Source organism: Aedes aegypti, chromosome 3, assembly GCF_002204515.2.
Source record: "Aedes aegypti strain LVP_AGWG chromosome 3, AaegL5.0 Primary Assembly, whole genome shotgun sequence".
NCBI classification, from domain to species: Eukaryota; Metazoa; Arthropoda; class Insecta; order Diptera; family Culicidae; genus Aedes; species Aedes aegypti.
In genome coordinates this window covers 378348482-378357049 of record NC_035109.1, presented here as the reverse complement: position 1 = coordinate 378357049, position 8568 = coordinate 378348482, and the positions used below count along the sequence as shown (strand labels likewise).

The window sequence follows — 8568 nt, the reverse complement described above, 5'->3', positions numbered from 1 at the left end:
ACAAATCGAACTGAAATGTCAATAGCAATATAGCAAGAGGAGATGCACAAATTACGTCACGCTCCAAGGGGGAAAAAGGGGGTCAAGCCAAGTGGACAAGCCTCACAAAATTTTCCGACGACTTATACAAAAAAACGTGACAAAGGGAGGGGGGTGGGTTGAAAAATAAATAAATTTAGCGTGACATAATTTGTGTACCATCCCCAATTTGTGTTTCGAAAGACTTCAGCTTGGAAAACATTGTCAAATAGCCTGAAAATAGGCAATGCATTTAGAACTCTATAAATTCCTTCCGATAAATGTTTATGAAATATGATGCATTCCTATTCCAGACATCAAATTGTTAATCTAAAAAAGATCAATTCGATTCTTTGTAGTACCCTGAGAGGGAGAAACAAAATTTATCTACGTCACAGTGAGCCCAGATTTTGCTGTCACGAACTGTCACTGTGAGCCCGGATCTTAAACAATGGACAAACATGATAAAAGCGCGTAATTAGTCTAAGCATGTTTTTGCATTTCATCAAAAGTAGCAAAAATCGAATTAGAATCAATACATGCACATTTAAAAGTAACGTCACGAGAGCACCGTTAATTCTTATTGAATGTAACATATTGGTATGAAGCTTTTTTACTGTTTTCATTGAAACTGAAAATTAAAAGCATAGAAAACTGTGGCCCTTTTTCAATGTTTGTCCAGAAAGATCTAAGGCACACAACAATTGAAAACTAGCGATTTTCACTAAGCCTGCCTTGATTGTCGTTGGCAAACTGGAGTTATCTTGCAATTTGGAAAACAATTGTATCCAATTTCGTGTGTAGTATCGGTGCCTCCCTCCCAGGTAGTATCCTGCAATCCTCAACTGTACAGACCTGTACAGACGCTCTAGCTAGAGGTAACTATTCGCCGGGTACCGACCAAATGCTTTAATCTCATAAAACGTTATAAACAGATTGGCGTCAGGATCCTTACAACATTTAATATGAAACCTTGGTGTCTTGAGAGACTTCAAGTGTGACATTTCCCTAAACTGACCTAAACTAACATTGGACAGAGGAATTACCTCCATGTAAATGTCACTATGCGTTCAGTGATTAATTAGCACGTATTTTGTAGTACAATATAATTCGTTGAAAAATTCTTCCACAATTAACAAAACTGTTTAAATTAAAGGCACCTGTAAGGAACTAATAGCCTAAAGATCAGTTCTGGAAACAAAATAAGTAGGAATACCCTCTACTATATAACCTTGTTTATCCATTGCCGTTATGATATTATCATATTCTTCCATTTGATATGACGTTCCATCTGGACAAACGTCAAAAACTGGCAGCATTACTAGTTTCGTCCTGACCGTAAAACCAAAACATTACATTCAAAACAACATTATCAGCACATGCGCCCGACTCTCACCGCTGTTCTCTCGCTCAAAGCACCATTCCCTCTCCGAAACCGAACTTCATAATCTCTCCGGAGCAACTGCATCCTGACAAACGGCTCCGGAATATCCTTCGGCCGACGAAATCAATCCAGGCTGCCACGGTTCGGCCGAAGCCAGTCAAAAAGTACACCCATGTGACGCTCGTTGCTTCAGTCTCTCGGTATCTACAATGGCGAACGGACGTAACCCGGAACGCGCACCACTGGACCGTCTTTCGTTGCCTCGATGTCAGTCTTAAAGTGCTTTGTCCTTGTCCAACCCGTTGGGTCTGTCTCTGATTGATAAGAACCATTTGATTGGCATTCAGTTAAAGCTGGCGATTTAAAGTCCAACGGGATTGTGAAGCACGAACCCCGCAGCGGTAACGCTCGAGTGACGGTCGGTCGTTTTCGGCTGGATTCTTGTTGGAATCGCGTCGCGTCGTGCGGTGAGTGGAGAATGGTAACAGCGTGCGAATGAGAGAAACATGGAAAACGGCCAGCAGTCTGCAGAAGAGAAGAACCAAAGAACAAAACCAGAAACCGTGTGACCTCTCTGCATATGTGTGCGACGGTGTGCTGGATGGGCTTTAACGCAAACTGACAGCTCTTCAAGTTGGGAAAAAGCGATTTCTTCGTCGGGAGTGATTTTGGTCCACCTGTCGTCAGCTGCTCTGGAAGTGGACTTTCTGGCGTTAGCTTTGTTTCTTCCCGGTAGAGATCCACAAGCAACAATGGACGAACGCGAGTGGTAATCGAATTAGTGGACGGAAACTTTAAACTCGATTGAGTGTCCGGAGAAAAAGTTTATCCTCCGGTCCGAACAAGATGATGACATTGGGCAGGACGAGATGCTGCTGAGAAGTGTTCTGCCCATAACTGCATATTTGTAACATTCGACAAAAGTAGGCATTGAGTAAATGGAATACTAAGTGTGCATTTTATAGCAGTATGGGAGGAAACTAAAATTTCTAAAAATTACCAAGAACTCAAAAATGCTTATTTGAGGCTGATATTTTGTACAACTCATATCGCATACTAGGTGAATTGTCAGAAAATAATTCTGACAGAAATTTCATTGTTTTCACATTACGAGGCTCATTTATAATCTCAATGTGACTGTTATGCGGTTATAATTACCAATGTGACAAAACAATTTGATATTTTTTTCGAATTTTCTAGAACAATCTCACAGATTTCAGTAAGTTGATCGAAAGTTTTTATCATTTGATGACTCTACATGGTATTAACTCCATTTTGTCAAAAATGTCGAATGTGACTGTTTTGCAGTTATGGGCAGTGTTGTGATAAGACAGGTGTCCAATTAGAAAGAAACTTGTCCCATACGTGACACAGTGGGAGTTGCTAGGCAGCCAGAAGGTCGGTGATTGTTTTCAGCCTTCAAGCCAGGGTCAGAGAAGCCGAAGTAAGCGAAATTAGCGATTCCGAACAAAAGTGCTTCCGCAACGGATCGACGCTTGCTGGTTGACAAGTGTTTGTTTACGTTCGGGGAAGGTGTGTTTGTTGTTGAGAGCGGACAGCTTCCAAGCTGGACAGGGATTGTGCGATATCTGGAACTGAAGCCCAGAAAACAGGAGGCCTTGGGAAGAATGAAACAGTAACAGCAGCAGCCAGCTTCAGTACTGACATTTGGCTACTTGCTGCAGATATCGTGTTTTGTTTTTAGTTTGCATACCGATTTCGTGTGCCTATTCGCTGGGTTGTGCGTGTGTGTGAGAGTGGTCGCAGCAGCCTACTTCTTGAGAGCGAATCGCCCCGTGCTGAAAATTCTAGCGAAAATCTTCCGCATCAAAACGTATGGTTACTGGATTTTTAAGTGTTGCTTTCTGTGTTAGTTTCAAAGATAGAATTAAAGTAGAGTCGTTGTTTAGATTTAGCCCACAAGTTGAAACACAGCAACCTTGCAACAGAGAGAATAAAACAAGCAAATTTCCAATAAGAAAATCGCCCTGCTGATGGGCCCACGGAAAAGTGTGTTAGTGTTACAGTTGCACATTCTGCTGGCAAGATTTGGGAAAAATCTCGGTGTGTTCGCTGGTGGAGATGAGTGGTGAAGCTGCGAGAAAGAAAAGTGTTTCCAGTGCAAAAACGTGTTGGTGGTGGTCTGTGTTGGTGAATTTTTACGTGTAAGTACTTTAATGTTACTGCTGTTGAGTTGAGGAAAAACTAGGAACAACCCAGAAGGATCAAAATATGCTTTGATGAAGTTCTAGAGATTTACGAATATTTATCTAACATTCAACATTCAATGTATCAATAAGGAAATTTTTGCCAACTGCGTTTCACATTAATTCATGAATATTCCAATATAGCAGAATATAATGTTTATCCAACATTCACGAAAACTTGAATCGACCTCGCTGTCGTAGAACATATTCAGCGAGGTGAACTGATCCATTGGTATATTCCACTCATTCTGAACATTAAATTACCAAGAGTTATTTCTGAGAAATTGCAGAATCTCTTAAAAAATCCCTGAAGAAATTTCCACATAAACTCAACTATGATTTTTAAATAAATTTTCCGGAAATTTTCCGAGATCCCTGTATACATTTTTCAGAGATCTCTTTATGATTAACTTCAGAGTTTAATCCACGAACTGAAAAAAGCGATGAGCTTTTGTATGAGAGCTATTCTGTAAATCAAAATGAAATGAGACTGTAAAAGTTTACCGAAAATTGGTCTAAACATAAATTAACAAATGTGTATTTTCGAGATGAAAATATTCCATGTCGCTGCACCTCTCACTTAGAAGCGTAGCCCACCTAGCAGCGCCTAGATTAATGGATTTCGGTGGAAACAGAGAATGCCCCCAAAGTCGGGTGCAGAACCAAACCGATTGATTTCGTCCCCGGGTTGGAAATAAGTTTGCCAATGGTTTACCTCTACCGTGGCGGAGTGCATATTTTGCGTGCTGTGGTTTCGGAGGGACTTACGGCTTTGATGTGTCGCGGTGGTTGCACCAATTCTAAATCCATTCCGGTTTCACACAGTAATAAAGTTTGGCTCGAGAGGGCTTGTCACCATGACCCTTTTTTGATGGTGGGTGATGGGCAGGTGGGTACCTAATTGAAAAGCCCTCAGTAACAGGATTCGATGGAATTTCGGGCTGACCGTTATTGGGTTTTGAAGGGTACTCAGTGTGCGGGTTGTCGAAGTTAGGCACTTTTGTCCAGTCGAAAGCACTCTTCAGTGAGCAGATTGAAATTAGTTCGGAACTATGTAAATTTTTTGCTCACATCACGTTCAAATGGCCATCGACAAATTGAAATTCTTGTGAAAGGGTATTTTTACCTTTGACATTTTCATTATAAATGTTACTACAGAAAGCAACTTTCCAATCATATCATGATGTATATATTTATATGGACAGAATACAGGAGAAAACTACACTTTAGAAATAGAAAGGCTATGCAATTTTTTAATTATCATTATGCTTAGAAAGTTCAACAAATCCTTAAAGTGAGTTAGGGCTATGTAAAAAAAATCATAGCTGAAAGCTTCTCAGAATTCAATTATTCAATAATGGATTTAAATACAATTTCAGGCAAGAGAGTTTTGGGTAACTTCACGTGAACTTTAGGGTTTTTAGTTGTACAAGAATTTTTAAAATCCTACTAGATGGTAGTACAGTGATCAACCTTGAAACCTCCAGAAAGCCTTCTAGAGATCCCTTGAACAGTTCTACCAGGAGTAAGTCTAAAAATTTCTCTTAGACAAATTTCTTCAGAATTTCATCCAGGAAATCCTTAAACATATCTACATTACAACTATAGTAATTTCCACAGGGATTACTTAAAAAATCTTAATGATTTTCTCCGAATATTCTCCAAGGATTTCCCGGTGTATCTCCGACCGATGTTTCCCGGTTATTACATTAGGAGATCCTCAGAACATCTTTGGAGTAATATTTGGAGATTTCTTAGAGAAATAACTGAGACCCAAACCTAAATCTTGTAGCAGATTGTGAAGAAATCGATATAAGAATCGCTGGATAAACTCTTGGAGGGCTTAGGTTTTCCTATCAACATTTCTTAAGCATCATTTGAGAAAATCTTGAAGAAATTCTGGATGGATTATCTGAAGTAATTTCCGGATAACCGTAAAAAATCTCATAGTTGAAAATTGTTTTGAAGATTTTTTATTTAAAAAAATCTTTTTTAACAGCACTGAATAAACTTTTGAAAACATTTTCTTAACCCCGACACCTGATTAAAACTTTGAGCAATACCTAAATTTATTTCCAAAAAAAATTCTGGAGAAAAAAAAACTCAAAAAATGTCCTTAGAGAAATGTATAGTATTATTATCCTAATGTTGACTCTGGTTTTCTGGCTTCTATTGGTTTTTTTCTCGTTTTCTTGGTTTGAGAAGACCAGATCAGCAAAACAGGATTACAATAACTGGTGTTATTCATTTCATGTGATTTCTTAACAACTTGTGTAATAAAATAACGTGAAAAGCTGTTCAAATAATAGAAATTAGGCGGCATCCACAATTTCCCTAGCGCGCTAGGGGAAGGGGGGAAGAGGGGGTCAGAAATTTATAATTTTAGCGTTACGTAATAAATAGACGCTGCCTTATACCAAAATCTACACTGGGTGTAATGAATTTAACATATTTCAACAGTTACAGTTTAACAGTTAGTTATTTAACAGTTAATATAAAGCTATGGATAGAAACTAATTTGGGAAAATTTGAACTCTTGTTTCGGTGTATTATTCTGATTCCCACCTGATATATCTTCCAGATGTCGGGTCCAAGTCAGCTTTAATTGTACACGATGTCGGACCAATGTCAGCTGGCTACGGGTAAAAGTCGGATCACTGTCGGGTCAGTGTAGTTGGTTCGATGTCGAGTCAATGTCATGTTAAATCCATTCTATTTTGATTGAAACTGAAAAACGCAGGAGCGCTACTATTTAGTAGTGGAATAAACTATAACTTGTTTTGTTGTTATTAAGTTATTATGATACTGTATGTGTTTGTTCATGATTTTCTCCAGGAATTTTATCAGCGTATTTGCCTGGATGTTCAAATAAATTCTCCGAAAATTTCCAAAGTAGTTCATTTAGTTATTCCTTTCCAAGGAATTTCTCAATTTTCTTAGGGAATTTCTCCAAAAGTTTTGTTTAGGGTACCTCAAGAATTCGATCAGGATTTTCCAAAGGAGAACCACAGAAATAGAATTACTCCAACGATTGATTCAGAGATCATCTGAATTCCTCCAAAAATTCTTTGAGACATTTTTCAAGAAAGTCCTACAAAAGTTTATACATCAATTGATTTTCTGGAGACATCTTCCAAAATTTCCGGTCAATATGTCTTCGAAAATTCGATTTTACTGATCTCCAGAAATTTCTAGGAATTTTCTTCGAAATTGTCTTTTAGAATTTCTATAATTTTCAACTAGGGATTTCTCTGAGCAAGTGCTCTGATTGTATCTAAGTTTTTTAAAGAAATTGTTCCAGTCATTCTTTGAGATTTTCTCAAGTAAGTCTTGATTTTATTTTTGTTTAAGGAATGTCTCCATGGAAATGCCAAGTTAATTTTCAGAAAAATAATTCTATGTAGCATTTTTTAAGAAAACCCTAGGGTCACCTCTGATAAAACTTGGGTAAGTTTTAATTTTCTCCTAAAAACAAGGATCTCTGAAATAACTCCTGGACTCTTAAGAAATTTTTAGAAGATTTCCTAGATAATTTGCTAAGATAATCGAAAAAAAAAATCAATTGAATTTTGGGATAGATTTCCGCAGAATTTTCTAAAGAGACTTATCGAAAAATGTTGCTGTAGCATAAACTGTTGTGAACATTTGAATAAACTTTTGAAGATAGCCTGGGCATTTTTTTAGATGTTTTTAAAGAAATATGGTGCTATACTGCAGAAAGTTGGAAAAAATGCTGGAAACATTTCTAGAAAAAATACATCTGTATGAAGAAATATTGGATTTTTGGAAGGAACGTGGATGAATTCATGAAGGAATCCAAATGAACAGACGAATAAATTCTAGCAGGGTTTTTCGAAGAAAACCTTAAACCATTTCAAATACTCTGGAATGAACGTTGCGGATTTCCTCGGAAGAAATTCTGTTGAAATCTTGGGAATATCTCCTAGAGTAACAACTGGAAAATTTGATTGAAGGATTTGTGAAATATGTCTGAAGGAAATTCTAGGATAGTTTTGAAAAAAGACATCATAGTAATACCTGAGGAAATTATTGGAGACAGTAGCTTTATAGTTCGCAAAAATTTTCTGGTGCAAATTCTGGAGAAATTCTTCAAAGCATCCTAAGTATCCCAGTAGAAGCAGGTGAAATCGACTCACCTGTAAAAAATCTGAACTACTACGGCAAATGAAATGTAATATGTTGTTAACAAAATGTTAATAAAATCTTAAATTTGTTTTACCAAATTTAAAAGTCCCTGGGCTTGGGATTATATTTTCCAGGGAGCGATGAATTTTGATAATTGATCGCTGTTGTTAGTAGTTTTGATTAGATGTTGGGTGAATTTCAAAGCAATGGCAACCTTTTTATTACAAAATTTAGATTTTATCTTCTGACCTAAAATTCTGGTTAAACTACTGTACTATGCAGTTGGGCTGCACTAGGCTATCACTCATCAAAATTACTTTCACTTCGGGAAAATATAATTTCAAACTGGCGAGAAGATTACGAACTGAGGGTGGGTTAGGAGCACAATTAGACCCTTGAATGTGCAATGTGGGGTAGTAATTGGGAATGCCATTGACGGTTTGTAATCTTCTACGAGGTTTTCGAAAACCAACAGGGCGCGTGCACCGGGTTGCGGATAGGAGCAAAGGGAGATCAATAGCATCTACCTAAAATAATAGAACAAAAAGCCGTTCGATGATTAGGTAATGTTTAGCGATCTTCTATGGTGTTCTAGTACTATAAAATTCTTCACTCACTGGGAATTTTGGCCTTGATAATAACAATAGTGATAAAAACATAAAATAATACCTAATACTTGATAAGTACAATGTAGCTTCAATATAGTAATAAATGAAATAAAATCAATTTTCTATACTTGACAAGGTTTTGAAGACAATCAATGAGTGAAAGAACTACCTATTAGAAAAGCCACATCAGCTAAGGCTATACATA

General features: G+C 37.4%; 1 protein-coding gene across 5 annotated transcripts in view; it reads left to right on the top strand.

The window, feature by feature from the left end:
• The first annotated feature begins 1540 nt into the window (after positions 1–1540).
• The window catches only part of LOC5567482 (transmembrane and TPR repeat-containing protein CG4050), a 920140-nt gene continuing 913112 nt past the window's right edge, over positions 1541–8568 (top strand). The window contains exons 1-2 of one of the 5 annotated variants that reach the window (XM_021852555.1): positions 1541–1869; positions 3313–3567. The gene's annotated coding sequence lies outside the window, so the exon portion shown is untranslated. The other 4 variants (XM_021852557.1, XM_021852556.1, XM_021852558.1 and 1 more) reach the window with 4 other exon arrangements.